Source organism: Pongo abelii, chromosome 10 (assembly GCF_028885655.2).
Source record: "Pongo abelii isolate AG06213 chromosome 10, NHGRI_mPonAbe1-v2.0_pri, whole genome shotgun sequence".
In the NCBI taxonomy this organism is placed as follows: Eukaryota; Metazoa; Chordata; class Mammalia; order Primates; family Hominidae; genus Pongo; species Pongo abelii.
Window position 1 is genome coordinate 16432022 of NC_071995.2, and position 20704 is coordinate 16452725.

At 37.1% G+C, this 20704-nt stretch overlaps 1 protein-coding gene across 10 annotated transcripts in view; it reads right to left on the reverse strand.

The window, feature by feature from the left end:
* The window catches only part of EPS8 (EGFR pathway substrate 8, signaling adaptor), a 267467-nt gene that overhangs the window by 105665 nt on the left and 141098 nt on the right, over positions 1-20704 (reverse strand). For 2 of the 10 annotated variants that reach the window (XM_024256333.3, XM_054526581.2), the window contains one exon: positions 13737-13807. The gene's annotated coding sequence lies outside the window, so the exon portion shown is untranslated. 10 annotated transcript variants of the gene reach the window in all.

Below are 20704 nucleotides of genomic sequence, written 5' to 3' on the forward strand. Positions count from 1 at the left end.
GGGAAAGAAAGCAATACTGGAAAAACTACATAATACTCAGCTAAAAGAACGAGGTTTGTGGGGCTCAACAAAAAAGTAATCGTCTGGAAGCAGCCAGTTCTGTGAACCAATAGACAGAAAATTTCATCTCCAAACCCCCAGGCAGCTCTCCAGTTAGAAGGCACACTGCTCTACATCTCAGCCCATCAGTTTTCCTTCTTTGGAATAGTACATTTTATCCTCCATTTCTTGTGAAAGACAACAATCTTGTTTGCCTTTGTCTTGTGCATCAAGTTAAAAGGATTTTCCTGAAAATTTAAAAGTAATAAAAGCACACTTTACTGCAACAAATAGAAATAAGAAGTGCCTGCAGGATTTCTAGTGTTTCATTCAGCACCAAATATCAGACTTTTTAAAATTTTTATATTTTACAAATATTATTTCTGATCATAAAAGTAAATCCATGGCAGAAAGTTAGAACATACAAAACTATTTTAAGAACAAAAATCATGAGTCATCCTGCTAGCCAGAGATAAATGCTTTCACATTTTATAAATTTTTCTAGTTTTTTTTAATGCATATATACTTTTTTTTTTTCAAAGGGTGCTACTGTCTGTATGGTTTTATAACCTTTTAACTCAAAGTATCCTGAGAAGTCACAACAAAAAGACCATCGCACTATGAATGATTTCTTATTGAAGCCTTCTACAGCAGGGGTGTCCAATCTTTTGGCTTCCCTGGGCTACAATGGAAGAAGAAGAATTGTCTTGAGCCACACATAAAATACACTGATAGCTGATGAGGTACAAAAAAAACACAAGAAAAAATCATAACGTTTTAAGAAAGTTTATGAATTTGTGTTGGGCCGCACTCAAAGCTATCCTGGGCCTCAGGTTGGACAAGCTTGTTCTACAGCCTATTTTAAACAGTTACTCCCCAAAAAATTATGTAACTAATGTTTCCTTGAGCACTACATTGCTAATATTTATCATAAAAATCTGCAACTAAAAAATAAAAGACAATCTACAACTGCCATCCTTGAACATAAATCTTTATGCCTATTCCAGAATGTCTTAATGTAAAATTCTAAAGAAGATGCTATGTAAAAGGATATGCCCATCTCTAAATTATTAATACACTGTCAAAATTTCCCTCCAGAGACGTTACACCAACTTACACTCTGTCTTAGTGCATTCAGACCGCTATAGCAAAAATGCCTTATGCTGGGTAATTTGTAATGTGCCGCCATTCACAGCAAAGTCTGGAAAGTCCAAAATCAAAGCACCAGCAGATTCAGTGTCTGGTGAGGACTTGCTCTCTGCTTCAAAGATGGTGCCTTCCTTCTAGCAGTGTCCTCACATGGCAGAAGGGGCAAACAGTTCCTTCTCACCTCTTTTATAAAGGCACAAATCCCATTCATGAGGGCTCTCCATGACTTAATCACCTTCTAAAAGGCCCCATCTCTTAATACTATCACATTGAAGATTACGTTTCAAATATGAATTGTGGAGTGACACATTCAGACTACAGCACCCAGCCACCAGTAGATTTTTTTTCTGTTATCTCACACTCTCACCAAAACACTGGATATCACTTGTTTTTTTCTAAAAAAAAAAAAAAAAAAAAAAAAAAAAACATTTTTCAAAGCTGGGCGGGGTGGCTCATTTCTATAATCCCAGAACTTTGGGAGGCTGAGGGGGATGCATCACTTGAACCCAGTAGTTCGAGACCAGCCTGGGCAACATGGTGAAATCTCATCTCTACAAAAAATACAAAAACTTAGCTGGGTATGGTGACACATACCTGTAGCTTCAGCTATCCGGAAGGCTGCTGTGGGAGAATCACTTGAGCCTGGGAGGTAAAAGTTGGAGTAAGCCATGATTGTGCCACTGTACTCCAGCCTGAGCATCAGAGTGAGACCCTGTCTCGAAATAAATATATATATCTTTTTCAATCTGATAGAGGAAAAAATTACTATTTCTTTGCTTAGTAGTGATGGTACCCTTTCTTTAAAACCATTTCTCTTAAAGTTTTCAATATTTTCTTGCTGATTTTTCATCTTTTTCCTTTTAGATCAACAGGAATCATTTGTTAGTCATCAGCATGGATTTTTCATTGTATATGTATAAGGTACAAATATGCATAAGATTTTTCCTGAAGACCAAAATATACATACATCATGGATTTATGTTTTCAGTGTCAAGTTCTAATTTAAAAAATTAATGTAGACCTATTCTATATCTATGCTTCACAAAAGGTTATAGATTATGTCTTTCTGTATTCTCAATAACATCCTTAAGTTAAAAACCACATCTGTTTATCTTTTTATGAATCTCATGAAGTGGTAATCCTTTCTGTATACCTCCATAGATTATTCTAATTATACTTAATCCAAAACCAAAAGTTTTTGATCAACTTTAAAGTAAAGTCATTTTATACTTAAGAAGATGAAGTTTACCCACTAACCTCATGCTACCTCTCAAATCCCAGAAGGTCACCTTAATTTTTACTGCAAATACAGAATTAAATTTGAAGATAACCAACAGGTTAACTATACTAGTACAAAAGCATCATTACATCATTTACACGGAGACAACCTGTCATTATTCTTTATCTTTTATTGACTGAATATTCTAGTATTCATTGACTTAACAGAAAAATTCTGCGGCTTCTTAATATGAAATCAAAACATCACCTTTGGGTCAGTGAATCCTAAGGTTTATGAACTTTCAGAATTTGATGTCAATATTCAATCCTCATCTCAGACTCCCAGGATAAACTGTGTACTTTATGTATAAGGTATATGTAAAATATCACCAAAAAGTCTTCTTTCAAAGACTTCAACATTCGGTAAACATGAGACTTAGATCCAGAAAGAAAAAGTAGCTTTTCTTAATATGAATAAAGTTTGTCAAAGTTTTCTGTGTTGTCAAATCATATAAATTAATTCAAATCAGCTCTACTTCAAATTTTGACTGTTATGGTATAATAAGTACATATTAAATAGTCACTTGGTGTGAGTCTTATGTATGGATATTTTAGAAAGACATATGATATACATATGCATATCTCCCACACAAATTATCTTGGCATTGCTCTATTTTGTAAGGGAGACTGTTTACAGACATCTCAATATCTGCAAGTATGGATACACTTTACTTTTAAAACTTTTCAATCTCTGATATGGTTTGGCTGTGTCCCCACCCAAATCTCATCTTGAATTAAAGCTCTCATAATTCCCACATGTCATGGGAAGGAACTGGTGGGAGATAATTGAATCACAGGGCAGTGTCCTCCATACTGTTTTCATGGTAGTGAATAAATCTCAAGAGATCTGACAGTTTTATAAGGGGTTTTCCCTTTGACTTGGCTCTCATTCTCTCTTACCTGCCACCATGTAAGACATGCCTTTCACCTTCTGCCATGATTGTGAGGCCTCCCCAGCCACATGGAACTGTGAGTCCATTAAACCCCTTTTTCTTTATAAATTACCCAGTCTTGGGTATGTCTTTATCAGCAGTGTAAAAACAGACTAATAAAATCTCCAAAGTTCTTTTCTCCAAAACTTAAAATAGCATACAATGCATGAAAATAATAAGTCTTCAGTTCACTTTGTCATTCTGAATTATGTCACAATGAAAAAAATTCAACATCCACAGATCACTCACTCCTAGGTATCCTGTTAAGGAAAAAAAAAATCCACTTTCTTATTCAAGGTAAATGTCGTTCTGCATTCCAATAGGATACCACTAGTCCACAGATCTGTGTCAATAAATCAGGATAAGCCAGCAAATCTGATACTTACCTGCTAGATAACTGAAGCAATTTCTACTCGTTTATGGGGACTGTCTGGAATTTTAGCAGCAACGTGCTTTATCTCATACCACTAACTGTGTATCACCTGAAATCACTCTCAGAGATCTCCGGAAAAGCCATGTAGCTGGTTGCAGTGGCTGACACCTGTAATCCCAGCTACTTGGGAGGCCGAGGCAGGAGGATCACTTGAGCAGGAGAATTGACCAGGAATTCAAATCCAGCCTGGGCAATATAGTGGTACCCTGTCTCAAAAAAAAAGGAAAAAAACTAAAAAAAAAAAAAAAAATCTGTGTGGGTGTGCACATACATTTTGTAGTTTACACGGCACTTCATTTACATTGTCCTGCCTAATTCTCATACCTTTGTTACCTTATGAAAAATTCTAAAATACGGTGACACAATGGGTCTTCATCATATGATGATTCGCTCACCACCACAGTAACAACCTTGGACATCAGACCTGTAAAGATCTCATTATCTCATTAAAAGAATCCTGATTCATCATCATCAAATAACAGAGAAATGAACAAAAAAATGGAAAAATATGAATTTTAAAAATTTACAAGCTCTGTCAACATACAAGATTTATTATATATTTATCAGATGTGTGTCTTAAGCATTTGTTGAAATTTGTCTCACATCAGTAGGCTGCTTGATTGGTTCAAAAATAAGATGCAGAATTTGGCCTTTAGGTTTATCTGTATGGCAAATACAGGTATAGATACACATATTAAAAGTGTACACATAGCACATGCATACACTGAACAGCATAAACACTGAACAAAACATAAATCTAATAAAAAATCATACTTAAATATAAGATCAAAAGACTTTAATATGATGGCTAGTTATTAGTCACTCATGAAAACTAAATAGGCAGAAAGATTTAAGGAAGCAAATTGCCACTTTTCCTCCAGTAAGGCTTTGTGGGGGAGCTGATATCTGAGGATTATTTCACAAGAGAAATTAAAGAGCTGACAAAGCAAGAAGGATCTTTTTTTTCAGATGAAGGACATGCTGAGGAACAAAGATTACAAGCAGGAAAGCAGCAAGAAACAAAAAGGATAATTACACTGTCAAGAATGACAGAGTGATGGGATTTACGGAGGGGGCTGGAAATCTCAGACTCATCTGTGGGATATAAAATTCAGTCTCTGTGGTTGGCAAGGAAGAAAATCTTAAAAACAAATCCCTGAAGAGGAAAGCACTGGCTCAGCAGAGTTCAAATATCTGCCAAAGTCCAAGTAAAAGGACTAGAACAAAAGCTCTGTAGTGATACATGTCGGGTAGTTATAAAAAATGGTCAAGGGAGGGGGTCAGATTTTGTGAAAAAGCTTGATGTCTGTGTGGTGACAGCAAAAAATGAAGATACACACTTACATACATACACATGGAATGCTTTATTTCCAGAGATATTAGTGATATAGTGGGCACTCCTTAAAATAGTGAGACAGCAAAAAGAGGCAAATTTTGAAGTGACAATCTGTAGCTTTATTTTTCTTAACTTGGTCTGAGCTGGTAATTAGTTAATCTGTTCCTGCTTTGCCTCCTGAAAGAATGAATAAAGATTTACTGAGTGCCTACTATGCAGTGTGTACTATATTAGGGATAAATGAAATCATATAGTCATCCTTGAAGCAGAAATGATTACTCCAGTTTCATTAGTGATGTAGAAGGAAGAGAGAGGAAAATCTAATTCAGGCTAATTAAATAGAAAGCTATTTTCATTACTGAAAGTTATGAGTTAGAAAAGACACAGCATAACCAGAACTGTACTAATTTAAACATATGACAACTTAGATTTCAATTGTTAAACAGTTAAGAATGACTACAGTTCAGTGAGTGTTATTTTTTCAAGGTCTGAAACTCACTAGCTCTCTGAAACCATCATTGCACTCAAGAAATTTTATGAATTTGTTTAGTTAAATCTAAGTTAAGTACAAGTGACTATGGTTTTACTGTTTAAATGTTTTACAAAGCCTGGGCACCTGGAGTTCTGATTACTTCCCTGGTGGATTTAATATCTACCTTTATATGTAGGACTTTACACAACTGGGTTTGCTTTAGAAGCAACGATTCCAAGTAGATTAACTCTCACTATATCCCCAAGTAGATCTGACCATTTGGCATATAGTATATATTTCTAAATCAACAACTCATTTTATTATCCCAAATTCATTGTTTTACTTGTGTCCATCACTCCTCATTCTTGTGTTTTATTTTAAACATAATTGAAACACTTTAATATTTCCTTTAATGTTGGTAGATACTAATAAATTTAACTTAAGACAACTGACCCATTGCTACAACTTTTGTAAATACAGTAAACCAAGGTATTTAAAATTCTGACTCATTAAAATAAAGAATAAGGCTGGGCACAGTGGCTCACGCCTGTAATTCCAGCACTTTGGGAGGCCGAGGTGGGAGGATCACAAGGTCAGGAGTTCGAGACCAGCCTGACCAACACGGTGAAACCCCGTCTCTACTAAAAATACAAAAATTAGCCAGGCATGGTGGTGCGTGCCTGTAAACCCAGCTACTCAGGAGGCTGAGGCAGGAAAATCACTCAAACCTGGAAAGTGGAGGTTGCAGTGAGCCAAGGTTGTGCCACTGCACTCCAGCCTGGGCGACAGAGCAAGACTCCATCCCCCAAAAAAATAAAATAAAATAAATAAGTCTAGTTTCCTTTACCAAGATGCTTTTATCAAGATGATTCTCCCATAATGCTTTAATAAATGCTGAAAAACTTATAACTGCAGCATAGAATAATTCCCTACCAGGTCTGATTGCAATGGAAAGATTTAAAGCCCTGTGAAATGAGTAAGCCCCTGCTACTTAGCACTGAAAGGGAATAATCAACAGATTAAAAAGCATTGATGTAGCTAATTCTACTAAATCATTACTTTTGCATTCTACCTACTAGCTTTTTAGTGATGGAACTTTAACTGCTACCAAAAGTGTAGTCGATGGGTATTATAGGAAGAAAACACAAGTGACCTAATCCAGAAGAATCATGCCAACCATAAAACTCAGCAGATTATTCATCACCATGGCAATAACTCTCAAAGCAGGCACGGAAGCCAATTCATAGATTCCATTTTCAAACCAGGGGGGTGTCTTGTGGGTGTTATGTGTGTATATAATTTATCCAGTGTCCTTGCCAAGCTAATAACAATCCAAGATGAAGCTTAAAGAAACTACAGCAGTGGCCCTTTTAATAACACTGGATCCTGACTCATGGAAGGGTAATCTGTTCCTCACTACAAAGAACCTTAGAGAATGTTACACAAACACAGCAACAATAATAAGGAACACTCTCCTGGGTGCTGAGTCATTAATTGAATTTGAAGAGTCAGGCATTACTCCTAATACCACCATATTTATGTGAGGATAGCATATATCTTTTACGTGAAAATACAAGGCCTAAAATCACAGATTTTACTATTTACATTTCAGTGAAATATTTATGCTTTGTGACTTACTTGAACACAAAATTACACTCCATTCCTGAGACTTTCAATAAGTTTAAACTGAAAATGTTTGTTGCAGAGATGCTATTTCTAGAAATATTTAAAGCACAATATATGTTAATATCAAACTTTGGTAGCAAAATATTCAAGCCAATAAAAATGGGCTAAAGGACACTATTAAGAAAATGAAAAGACAAGCCATAGACTAGCAGAAAATATCTGTAAATCCATCTTTTTTTAAAACATTTCTTGTAAGACACTGTGCTGGCAGCAAATTCCCAGTTCTTTTGTCTGAGAAAGTCTTTACTCCTCCTTCACTTCTGAAGGATAATTTTACTGGATACTGAATTCTAAGTGATTTTTGTTTCTGTTTTCCAATACTTTAAATATTTCATTCTACTCTCTTCTTGCTTACATAGTTTTTGAAGAGATTTCCGATGTAATTCTTACCCTTAATCCCCTAAAGGTAAGGTGAAGTCACCCCCCACCTGTCAAAATCTTCCCGTTGTCTTGAATTTCTGCAATTTGAATAAGATATGCCGGTCTGTAGATTTTTTTGGTGTTTGTCCTAAGCTTGGTGTCTGTCATTAATTTTGAGCTTCCAAGATTTGTGGTTTGATGTCTGTCATTAATTTTGGAAAATTCTCAGTCATTATTATTTCAAATATTTTTTTGATCCTTTCTCTCTTTCTTCTCCTCATGGTATTCCCATTCTGCATATGTTACACCTTTTGTAATTGTCTCACAGTTCTTAAATATTCTTTTTCAGTTTTTTCATTCTTCTTATGCCTTCGGTTAGGAAAGTTTCTATCGCCCTACCTCCAAGTTCACCGATTATTTCATTAGCCCCCTCCAATCCACTGATGGCATCAAAGGAATCAAAGGCATTCTGCATTTATGTTAGTTTTTAATTTCTTTAGTTGTGTCCCACAAATTTTGATATATTCTGTTTTCATTTTCATTTAGTCAATGTATTTTTTATCTCCCTTGAAACTTTCTCTTTATCCTATGGATTATTTAGAAGTGTGTTGCATATCTTCTCAATGTTGGAGATTTACTGACCTTTCTGTTATTGATTTCTAGTTTGACTCCATTGTGTTCACAGAATGCGTGTATGATTTCAATCTGTCTGAATATGTTGAGGTACTTTTTATAAGCAGGAATACAGTTTATTTTGATATGTACAGTGCCTTCATTAATGTTTACATAGGTATGATTAACTCTCAAGGTCTGTACCTCCCCACACACCTCTTGAATAGTATTTCCCGATTAATCCTGTTTAAATACATTTTGATTTAACTATTCACAATATACTTCTAGGATCAAGAACCTAAAATGGCTCCGTACTGGCTATCACAACACTGTAAATTCACCTGTGTAGCTTCTGCAGTCCATCATCACCTGGAACCCTCTCCATTATATCAACTCCCATCTCTATAACTTTGGGGCATCTCAACTTTTCCTTAGTTTTGATAACCATATTGATAATTACAGTTATTTGTAATACACATACACACACAGTCATTTACACTTTTGTAATACACAAACACACACACACACACAGTCATTTACCCACTCAGCTAACTTATGAAATTGGTATGACAATCACGATTTTACAACAGAAGAAATAAAAGCTCAGAGTTTGGTACTTGCCCAAGACCACATAACTTAAGTGGCAAAGCCAGGTTTTAAATTCAGATCTTGATTACTCTAAAACTTCTTCTGTCCATCACTGGAAGAATAAAAGCATGACTTTTCCTTTAGCACTTGATTCCATCCAGTTTAATTTAACCAATATTGGGGAGTATAAACTGTAAGCACAGAGCTAGGTACTTGAAGACAATTCTGAAAAATAAAGATTCAACAAGATACACTAGAACTAGACTGTAATCGTCTGCAGGCAGCTTAAAAATGATGGGACTTTAAGATAGATAATTCTAGTTTGTAAATAAAACTATGAACTCTTGAGGGCAGGGGCCTTCTCTTTACCCTGGCATATGACTACTCAATCTTCTCTGTATTTGCTTCCTGTTTTCCTTTTAAGAGAATTACGAACCTATTAGGACCACTATACATTGTTATCAGTATCGACTAGTTTCTAACCGCTGCTCATCAATACTTCCTTTCTTGTTGGTTCCTTAAGAGAGCCTCCCATAATAACTATGTCCTCAAATTATAATATAGCCCTTCTTTTCCTTCACTCCCCTCAGAAAATAATTGCATCTCCCATATAACTAAAAAAAAAAAGAGACACAAATGGCATGCCCTCCTTTACATATAAATAAGAACATCTACAATAGCACACAAGGTCTATTAGATGTTAAATACTGCTTTAAAAATAGATTCACAAATGACATTTAAAATATTCCATTTATTTCAGAAATGCATCTTGTGCAAAAAGTTCAGTCAAAAATATATACCATAGTACCTTAAAGGCATATCTACACATGACATAGAAATTCATCTTTTTTAGATAGAATAATTAAAATGTCATGGGCAACTGCTATCCAGGTTTTTAGCTAGCTTAACCAAATCCTTTAAACAGAATTCCTGTAGCCTTGGAAATGTTTATTCTCTTTTCAAAGTATTTCAAAGACAAATTCAGAATATAAAACTTTAATAAGCCTTCCACCATTAAAAATATTTAATTGACTTTTTTTTTTTTTCAGATGGAGTCTCGCTCTGTTGCCCAGGCTGAAGTGCAGCGGCACGATCTCGGCTCACTGCAACCTCAGCTTCCCAGGTTTGAGCTACTCTCCTGCCTCAGATTCCTGAGTAGCTGGGATTACAGGTGCCTGCCACCACGCCTGGCTAATTTTTGTATTTTTAGTAGAAACGGGGTTTCACCATGTAGGCCAGGCTGGTCTCGAACTCCTGACCTCAGGCGATCCACCCACCTTGGCATCCCACAGTGCTAGGATTATAGGCATGAGCCACCGCGCCTGGCCTTAATTGACTTTTAATTGGCTTTTTCACATCATGTGACTTCATGCTAAAGATTCTAAGAGCTAAAGTATTTTCTGAATAGAGAAGATTTTTTTCTAGTGTTCTTGCATAAAAATATTTCATTTTGTCTTCATGTAAGGGTCAATAATTTCAATCATCCCCAAACTGGCAGCAAGAAGCTGTTCAACATGCTGTTAGCTAACCCCTGCAGCTTGTGCAGTCATATTCTGAATGAAAAACAGAAGATAAAGTGTGTGTGTGCATGTGTGTGTGTAGGCAAAAGGAAGCTGGGTGGTTAATCACTATATATATCTGTTCCTTAAAATCTGATTTCAGGACGGAATTTTTTCATTTTATCCATAAAAAGGAAACAAACTGAAAAGGTAGATTTTTTTTCTTTCAAATTGGCTACTACTTAAATAACTGCCTACTCCTGAGAGTAGGTAAGTCTAAAGTTGTTATGCATTTCATAAAACTCTAACCCTATTCCCAGTAACGCAGCTCATTAGTGACCAATTAACCCATTTTCATAAGTCTATAGTAATCTCAGCCAGAAATATTGACATATCTCTAGGGCTGGCTGGACATTCTCATCTTAACGAAGATGAATGGTGTATCAAAGAACCTATGACTACACACAATTTGTCAAAGTGATCTACTGTATCGAGACCTTCATCAACAATGCATTCCATTTTGAGCCCATTAGTACAAAACTCCCTTTAGGTTTTCCCACATAATCATGGTGATAATGACAACAACAATGAGGAGAAGATACCAGTAATAACAATAATTACATTACTGTGTGAACTTCTTTGTGCTCCACAATGTACTAGGCATTTTATATACACTATCTCATTTAATCCGAACAATCCCAACACTACGCCCCTTTTACAACTATAAAATTTAAGGCTCAGAGAGCATGCATGCCCAAAACTAAACAGTGAAGACTATGAAGCCCGGCCTATCTGCTACATCCTACATTCACTATCTACATAAAAAAGCAACTGGTAAATGTTCCTTAAAACTATTTTTCTTTAAATAGCCAATTATTTTTTGGAGAAGTCAAATAAATGACTTACTCTTTACTAAGAAACAACATTTCTTAAAGATGAAAAAGAATACGATTTGCAATAAAGAGAACACAAAAGTACTCGCCAGATTACTCATAGTTTGGAGGTTACAGTGGCCACAGGAGAATAAAACTCTTGAGCTAGCTCTGAAGATTAAAGGACATGTTGTTAATCATTGTTAAGGCCTTGAATACAGCCACCTCGGTCATTATGCAAGGAACAGAATAAGTAAGCTATGTGAGGAAAATATAACATTTTCTTGTAGACTAAGACACAGAAATAGCAGCTGCAACATTAGACAAAAATGACCACCTGTAGTCATGACCACCACACTAGAATTGAACGATACCTAAATAATGGAGTACGTGGAGATGATTTTACTAGCAGCTGACCAGCATTCCTCTCCCAAAACAGATACTAGAAAGAAATATAGTGTATTCGTCCATTTTCACACTGCTATAAAGATACTACACAAGATTGGGTAATTTATAAAGAAAAGAGGTTTAATTGACTCACAGTTCCACAGGCTTAACAGGAAGCATAGCTAGGAGGCTTCAGGAAACTTAGAATCATGGTGGAAGGTGAAGGGGAAGCAAGCCCATCTAACAGGCGAGAGGTGAGAGTGTGTGAAGGAGGAACTGTCAAACACTTGATAAAATCATCAGATCTCATGAGAACTCACTCTCTCTCGTGAGAACAGCATGGGGAAAACCATTCCCATGATCCAATCACCTCCCACTAGGTCCCTCCCTCAACACATGGAGATTCTGGGGATTACAATTTGAGATGAGATTTGGGTGTGGACACAGAGCCAATATAGTAATTACATTCATTAAATAGTATCTTGGCACCTTTGAAAAGCCTAGATATACCTTTTGTGAGATGAAGAAAGAAAAAAGGACATGTGAAAACACTTCAGCCCAGAGATAAGAGGACCACATGTTCCTGGTGGATGGAAGAAGAATAACAACAACAGAAATAAAGGCAGGTAAAAAGAAAAACAAACAAACAGAAAAACTAATGGAGATAGAAGAAATATCCATTCCATTTTACTAAACATCATACCACATATATCAAGGCATCCAGATGAATGATTAAAATTCTAGAGAAGGGACTAGGCTTTTCTCCACAGCAAGAAATGTAAAAACATTGAAAATAATGTAAGCTGTTTTTAATGGAAAATACATTTTTATTTTTATTTTTTTGAAAAAGGGTCTCACTCTGTCACCCAGGCTAGAGTACAGTGATGCAATCTCAGCTCACTGCAGCCTTCACCTCCTGGACTCAAGTGATCCTCCCACCTCAGCCTCCCAAGTCGGTGAGACCCTCAGCTAATTTTTGTATTTTTTGTAGAGAAAGGGTTTCTCCATGTTGCCCAGTTTGAGCTCAAACTCCTGAGCTCAAGTAATCCTCCCACCTCAGCCTCCCGAAGTACTGGGATTACAGGAGTGAGTCACCATGCCTGGCCAGAAAATTCATTTTTAATAACCTATAGATTAACAATTCCTTCAAAAATTTTCAAGTGATGTGTAGTTCTAAAAATGCCAATGCTTTCAAGACCATATAATCAGTTTAGTTTTGTTTTCTCTCCTCCTCAGCTGCTTCCTCCTCTTCCTTTTCTTCTATTTGTTTGCCAGTTTATTCAGAAACAACATATAAGATGGCCCTGTCTTACTACTGTTCCAGGGGCACTAGGCTACAATAACATTCAAAAGTTTCATGCTTAAAAAGATTCTCTGCAGCCGGGCACGGTGGCTCACGCCTGTAATCCCAGCACTTTGGGAGGCCGAGGCAGGCAGATCACGAGGTCAGGAGATCGATACCATCCTTGCTAACACGGTGAAACCCCATCTCTACTAAAAATACAAAAAATTAGCCGGGTGTGGTGGTGGGCGCCTGTAGTCCCAACTACTCAGGAGGCTGAGGCAGGAGAATGGCGTGAACCCGGGAGGCAGAGCTTGCAGTGAGCCGAGTTTGCGCCACTGCACTCCAGCCTGGGCGACACAGCAAGACTGTCTCAAAAAAAAAAAAAAAAAGATTCTCTGCATGTAACTGTTAATTCCCATTTAACTCACTGTGACGCTTCACAATATTAATACCTCTACCTTACATTTTTCATAATAAAATACTTTCATATCCATGATCTCAATTGATTCTTATAACATGTAAGCTGGAAGGTAAGCAGGGCCAACTGCCATAACATTCCCATTTTAAAAATAAGCAAACTGACAAAAAGATGTCAAGCAACTAGGGTCACAACACTGAAGGGCATCTGCAGCACAGCCCAGGTGTTGACAGGGAGCTCCGAATGCCTAGCCTAGAACCCTCACCACGACTTCACACTAACAGCATTTCATAGATAACTGTAGTATTCCCGAGTACATGCAAATGACAAAGTTTCCAAAGAAACAGTAGACTGATTTAAATATACTAATTTTTCTACAAATGAACTCACCTCAGAAATGAAAATAAGCTCCAATTCTTATGTTTCTACTTCAGTCCAATGAAGGCTAAATTAAAGGTGTTCTGCATGTAACAAAATGATAAAAGAAAAATATTCATTTTGAAGCACAATATGCAACCCATAGTTGCTTTTGCTTAAGAAATACATTTCATTCTTTCTTACACATTTTTGCCTCCTCTTTTTTATCAAGATTCAAAATTATATAGATGGAAAAGATGAAGGGGAAAGAGGTCATGACGGACCAAATATTGTTATATGGCACATCCCACGCCAATGCTACTTGACTTAATCCTTAAAGTAACCCCGGGAAGTACTGGAAAAGCTAACATTCTAAGATTAAAACTATGATTTGAATCCATGTCTAATCCTAAATGCCTCAAAGCTACTTTATTTTGCATCTTTTTAATATTTTTCTAGCATTTTATAAACTGTAAGTAAAATAGGCACATTTAAGTATTTCTTCTATGTAGATGCACATGTATATTGAGCTCAAAGCCTATAAATAAACATAGTAATCAGGTTATTTAAATTGTAGACCTTTTAAAAGTGCATGTTATTAAATGTAACCTATATCTGTGTAACTTACTGTTGTAAAATATATGTCGAATATGTATCTATCAATTAAATATTTAAACAATCCATAATTGGGAATATTTTTAAAAACTCATATAGAAAAAAATGCCAATAATAGGACAAAGACAAAGTTTGTGGCTTTTTGTGTTTTGTGACAGGGTCTTGCTCTGTTGCCCAGGCTGAGTACAGTGTCATTATCATGGCTCACTGCAGCCTCAACCTCCTGGGCTCAAGCAATCCTTCCACCTTGGCCTCCCAAGTAGCTAGGACTACAGGTGCGTACCACCACACCCAGCTAATTTTTAAATTATTTTGTAGAGATAAGGTCTCACTGTGTTGCCCAGGCTAGTCTCAAACTCCTGAGCTCAAGCAATCCTCCTGCCTCAGCCTGCTAAAGTGCTGGAATTACAATCATGAGCCACTGTGCCTGGCCGAGTTTGTGTTTTAAACCAAAAACTACCCTAGTACCATGTCACTTTACTGAACTGCAATAATTAACAATATTAACTTTTTTATAACATGAGTCTAGCAGCAAGGAAAATGGACTTTGGAGTAAGGGAGATCTGGATTTGAATTCCAACACCATAAGTTAACACTACGGAAATACTGAAGAGAATTTCATTCTTCTGTACAGAGGATAATATAATAAAAAATAACTTGCCTGGAGGCCACACATATATGACAACCTCAGCAATGTCATAAAGTAAGTGTAAAACCTATATGGCTAGCTAAATAGATGTCACACCCTCTATGCGCTGAACTTCTGCATTGTACTCACAGAAGATGCCCTCAAGCTTGGTTAAGATCTTATCTTTTTCTTTAGGTTCTAATGAAGTTAGTAAGCAAATCAATCCACAGCAGGTTAGAAGCATTAAATTTGAATTTAGGAAGCTAGGGTTGCTAGATGTGGCAGAAAGAAAGAATAGAAAAAAGAAATTGATATATTATAATAATAAGAGAAAAATAATACATAAGATGCAAAGAAAAAATGCGTAAGGCATCCTGAGAGTATGTGATATAGAACCATACAGCCAAGCATATATCAATACCCTCCATGGAGACACTATATTACAGCCCAAATAAACAGTATGCATGATGATGAATTTACATTATGCTTATGAAGGATGGGGTGTGCTCAATGCTTATAAGAAAAATTATCCTATATAGTTAAAAAAATAAAATCTTCATAAAGTAACGTACTTTAATTCATGTAGCTAGACAGCTAGGAAACTCACTTGTTTTTTAATTTGAAAAGCACACTATTAGGTAAACCTGATAAATGAGATGTTAGTATAGTTAACAGAACAACTATTAGGGGCTCAGGCCTCATACCTAGTACCAGACAGTGTACTAAACACAATAGTGTAGGTCTCTTCTTTCAAAAAGCTCACAGCTCAATGGAAAATACCACCATAAATATCAATAAATTGTAATGCTATTTGGTACCATAATAGAGGTTAAACAAAAGACATATAATGTTCAGTTTTCTCCTTTTATGACATTACCAGCTACTGAAGTTCAAAGCCTAGACACTTTAGTTCAGAAAGGGTTGCAAAGCGTGACTTTAAGAAGGCTGAAACAAACAAAATAGTTTAGAAAAAATATACAAAAGGCAAGACTCTGTAACACAGATTAAAAATAAGCATCAGAAGTTCCATCCCTCCTCCTTTCTACAAAGAAAAATAATGACAACAACAACAACAACTAACATCTACTGAGAGCTTACTATGTTCCAGGCTCTGCTCTAAGTGCCTAATGTATACGAACTCATTTAATCGTCACAATGACCCTATGAGGGAAGTTCTATTATTATCCTAAATTAACAGATGAAAGAATTGAGGCATGAAGACATTCAATTATTTGCCCAAAGTGACACTGGTAAGTGAAGAACTAAAATTGTAAACAGAAAGTCCGGCTTCAGAGCCCATGATGCTAACTATCACATACCCAAATATTAAAAACTTAATGATGTTACTGTGTTGTAGAAGGTATAGTTCTCAAAGCATATCCTAGTGACTTTTTTTTAAAGATTATTAAAACTGTTTCAACAGTCCTGCAACACCAATTATTTTCCATTTTTGCTCATTTACCAATATATGTTTATGATTTGGATCTATCTGCTCTATATTCCTCAGGTGCTCTTTGTAAGTACATCAAAAACTTCCCTATGACTCCTGCCATTAAAAACTCAGAAACTAAGAAAGAGTAGCATTTTTCCACTTTTTATACAAACTTTAACATTAGCTAAACAAATAGTAAATGAGGGGAATTTGCTTTTCACAGAAATATTATTTATTTTAATCTTGTATATAAACTACCAAAATAGATATATTTCCTAGTGTTATTTCTGGTAGATAGTGTTTAATACATAGTAACTAATATTTTAATTGTGAATATCTAACTATTATTCTAATTAATATCACTTTTATTCTAACTAATATTAGACTCATTTCTCAACTGCCAGCAATATTTCCCATAGATGTAAATGATCATTTAGAAACACACCCAACCTGAGTGGCTAAGAAACCCTTTTGTACATTGCAGCTATAAGTAGGCTTCACATAATTAACAAGATTTTGCCTATAACTCCTATTCACCTAAGTTGTGAAGATTAAGGATAAATAATATTGTTTGAAAAATTTAAAGATGGGCTTCTGTCACTTAAATACCCAAAGTTAAGTTACATTTTCAATATGTTTGGTGTTTGAAGGATCAATCTATACTAAAAATATCAAAATAATTCATTGAACTTACTGAAGGTCCTTCTGTAATAAGAACATTCTTAGCCCTGAAGATAAAATATTAACAAAGAACAACTTCCCTCCAACTCACTTTATGCCCTAGGGCATTCTGCATTATTATGCCCTAGGGCATGTTAAGTACCTTAAAGCACTTATGTTGTATTTAATATCAGTCATTTGTTTGCATATTTGTCTCATAGTTGGAATATAAACTACAAAAGGACACAGGCCAACTTGCTTTTTTTTGTAATACCAGCAGCTACAAAGTCCTGGCAGTAGCAGGTGCTTAATAAATGTTTGTTGAATCCACATACAAGCATACACCTTCACTCCAAGGACCTCAGATTAAATCATTAAGCATGCCACAGTTAAACAGTCCATGGTGGAGCTAAATCTACCAAACCTGAGACACGACTCTCAAGAGACTTTCATTTGGTCTTATCCTGACCCCTTAGTCCATGCAGGCACGTCTATGCAGATTGCTCTAATATAGCACAGACTACATCCCTGGGTTACTCTTCTAAGCCTTGATCCTTTAATCTATAATAATAGCTAATACTCACTGATAGTACTCTATGTGCCAGGTATAACACCGAACACATCATATACCTTAGTTCATGTGATCTTTACAATAACCTGAGAGTAGTATTACTCCCATTTTACAGGTGAAGATGCTGAGGCCTTAGAGAGGTTATGAAAAATGTTTAACGTCCCAAGATCGTAGGGCAGAGGCAAGATTTGAGCCACATCTGTCAGACAGTACAGTCCACATTCTCCACCACTGACATTTCTAAACAGAAGGTGTGATGATTAATTTTGGGTGCCAACCACTAAATTAGGGAATACCTAGATAGCTGGTAAAACATTACTTCTGGGTGTATCTGTGATGGTGTTTCTGGAAGAGATTGGTATGCGAGTTGGTGGCCTGGTGAGGAGGATCTGCTGCCCTGAATGTGGATGGGCACCCATCCAGTTGACTGCGGGACCAGATGGAACAAAAAGGTGGAGGAAGGGTGAATTTCTTCCCACTCTTCCATAGTCAGGACACCCTTCTTCTCCTGACTTTGGATGTTAGCACTCCAGGGTCTCTGCTTTTTGGATCCTGAGACTCACACCTGCAGCTCCTCAGGCTCTTGGGCCCTCAGCTTCCCTGGTTCACCATCAACTTCCCTGGTTCTCCAGCTTGCAGATGGCCTATCGTGGGACTTCTCGGCCTCTACAATTGTGTTAGCCAGTTCCCCTAATAAGCCCCTTATCATCCATCCATCCATCCACCCATCCATCCACCCATCCATCCATCCATCCATCCATCCATCCATCCATAAATAGATATCCTATTATTTCTGTCTCTGGAGAACTCTGACTAGTACAGAAGGCTACTAGTAAACAAAGCTTTTCAAAGAAGCCTCTGAAGGTCCCTTGAGGTCACTTTAGATAGTTTTTAATGAGCTTTTAAAAAGCAATGTTTGTTTCCTCGTGTGAGTCTACCATTTTCAACTCTTACATTCTCTGACACACAGGGACTCAGGAATACAGAGAATACTAACCAAAAGAAGCTACTCCAAGGTGATGGCAAAGTTAAGGATAAAAAGCATGCTCAAAGGAAAAATCTGAGCAGTCTAGAAATCTTGTGAGCAAAACACTAGAAAAAAAAATCAAATTCCTAGATGCACAATCTTATTGCATAAAGGACCAAATCTCTGTTAATAACTAAAATCTTTATAGGGCTTAAAAACTCTAGAGCACTTACAAGCATACACACTAAGTTCACTAAACGGGAAATTCCTAGGCTAGGAGCGGTGGCTCACAGCTGTAATCCCAGCACTTTGGGAGGCCGAGGCGGGCAGATCATGAGGTCAGGAGTTGGAGACCAGCCTGGCCAACATGGTGAAACCCCGTCTCTACTAAAAATACAAAAATTAGCCAGGCATGGTGGTGCATGCCTGTAATCCCAGCCACTCAGGAGGCCAAGGCAGGAGAATTCCTCAAACCCAGAAGGCGTAGGTTGTGGTGAATCGAGATCACGCCACGACACTCCAGCCTGGGCTACAGAGCAAGACTCCATCTAGAAAAAATAAAAATAAATAAAAATATATAAATAAATAAATAAATAGGAAGTTCCTGAGGCAAAAAGCTGCCGCCAGAACATATGTGTCATATAGATTTAATGCTAAAACTTACATGAGAGCCAGTACAGGCTAAGGAATAAGACAGTCTCTCCCAAGTTTAAACTTCAGCTCTGCCAATTAATACATGACTTCAGGAAAGGTACTTATCAACTACTCTGAGTCTCAGTCTCCAGTATGTAAAATAGAAACAATAATACCTCCCTGTAGTGAAATTAAGAGAAACGTGGCTAATGCATCATGTCCACAACCATTAAGTTGAGTACATCTATGTGGATGGGTAATGACAGAAAAAAGGTAAATTTATTTTTTTTAGAATGGGGCTTTTAGTGACCTGTATGTTCCAAAGCAGCAGCAGCCAAGAAACTGACCAATAATGGAGAATTGTCCTAAAGTCCAAATTCCCAGGCAGAATTGGACTGCCCACAAAGGAGACCCTATCCAGAGAGAGGGGTATATCTAAAAAATGCTCTTCACCAAGGTGGGCTTCATGGGCAGGCAGTCAGTACAACTGCATAGAGTCGTGGGCTCAAAATGTCCAGGACCTTGTTCTGTGGTAATTATCTTTAAATTCTTAATAACTGTATCTTTGAATTTGCATTTTGTATATAAAGTCCAATGGGATAACAGAGCTTGGCTTAGCACTGTGGCTCCTGTGCAGTCCTGCCTCCAGCCGCCTCCCTCCACTAGGGACAGAAACTGGGTTGCAGAGAGGAAACGGCCATCCCCATCCTGAGCCAGCAGTGAGATATCACTTTAGGTGGGTGACTCAGTGGGGTCCCCTTGCCCACCCCAATTCAGGTACCAAGCGAATCCTGGCAGGATCATTTGTAGGTTGACCATCTGCAGTTTGGGGTAGAAGGGGAAAGTGACTTTCCTAGCTGGAACCCCCACATTTCATTTTGCTCTTGGCCCTGCAATTTATTAAGCCTGCCCTGTCTCTGACTTGGTGATGGCAACAAAAATACTACCAAGAGGAGAGAGGTGATTGGTTCGCACATATCATCTTTTAAAGTATAAAGTCCATTGGGAAACTATTAGCTACTCCAGCTTAGATTAATCAAACTGTTGCCTTTGCAACATCACATTGAGATCAGTAACATTAAGTCTTTTTTTTTTTTTAAGTTTTAGGGTACATGTGCACAACGTGCAGGTTTGTTACATATGTATACATGTGCCATGTTGGTGTGCTGCACCTGTTAACTTGTCATTTACATTAGGTATATCTCCTAATGCTATCCCTCCCCCCTTCCCCCAATCCTACGACAGGCCCCAGTGTGTGATGTTCCCCTTCCTGTGTCCAAGTGTTCTCATTGTTCAATTCCCACCTATGAGTGAGAACATGCGGTGTTTGGTTTTCTGTCCTTGTGATAGTTTGCTCAGAATGATGGTTTCTAGCTTCATCCATGTCCCTACAAAGGACATGAACTCATCCTTTCTTATGGCTGCACAGTATTCCATGGTGTATATGTGCCACCTTTTCTTAATCCAGTCTATCATTGATGGACATTTGGGTTGG